Source organism: Lottia gigantea, assembly GCF_000327385.1.
Source record: "Lottia gigantea unplaced genomic scaffold LOTGIsca_4, whole genome shotgun sequence".
NCBI classification, from domain to species: Eukaryota; Metazoa; Mollusca; class Gastropoda; family Lottiidae; genus Lottia; species Lottia gigantea.
In genome coordinates, this window is record NW_008709379.1 from 4,951,942 (window position 1) to 4,952,329 (window position 388).

The following is a 388-nucleotide window of genomic DNA, read 5'->3' on the forward strand; positions in this document are numbered from 1 at the left end:
ACAAATATATACTGCTTATTATTATAGAATTTATTGTTAGTTATAGCCAATATACCATATAGACCTCTAAAACAGATAGTTTACAAATTATTAATTATCAATATCTATATTTATCCATTTATTGACCTATAATGACAAATCTGTCGCAAAATTTAATTAAAATCACTAATAACCTCATTTTCTTCTTTAGGTACTTTTTCTTGCACTTGGAGGTACGTTTTTACTCAGTAAAAGTTCAATTGTGGTCATTATCCTATAAACTGAGTGTAGTTATTTCCCTTAGATCTAGTGGTTTTAAAATATCTGTTTCAGGACTGTTTCTAAGGAACATTGTAATTTCTATCAATCCTATCGAATTATGACAAATTGACCCATGACTGTATGACAC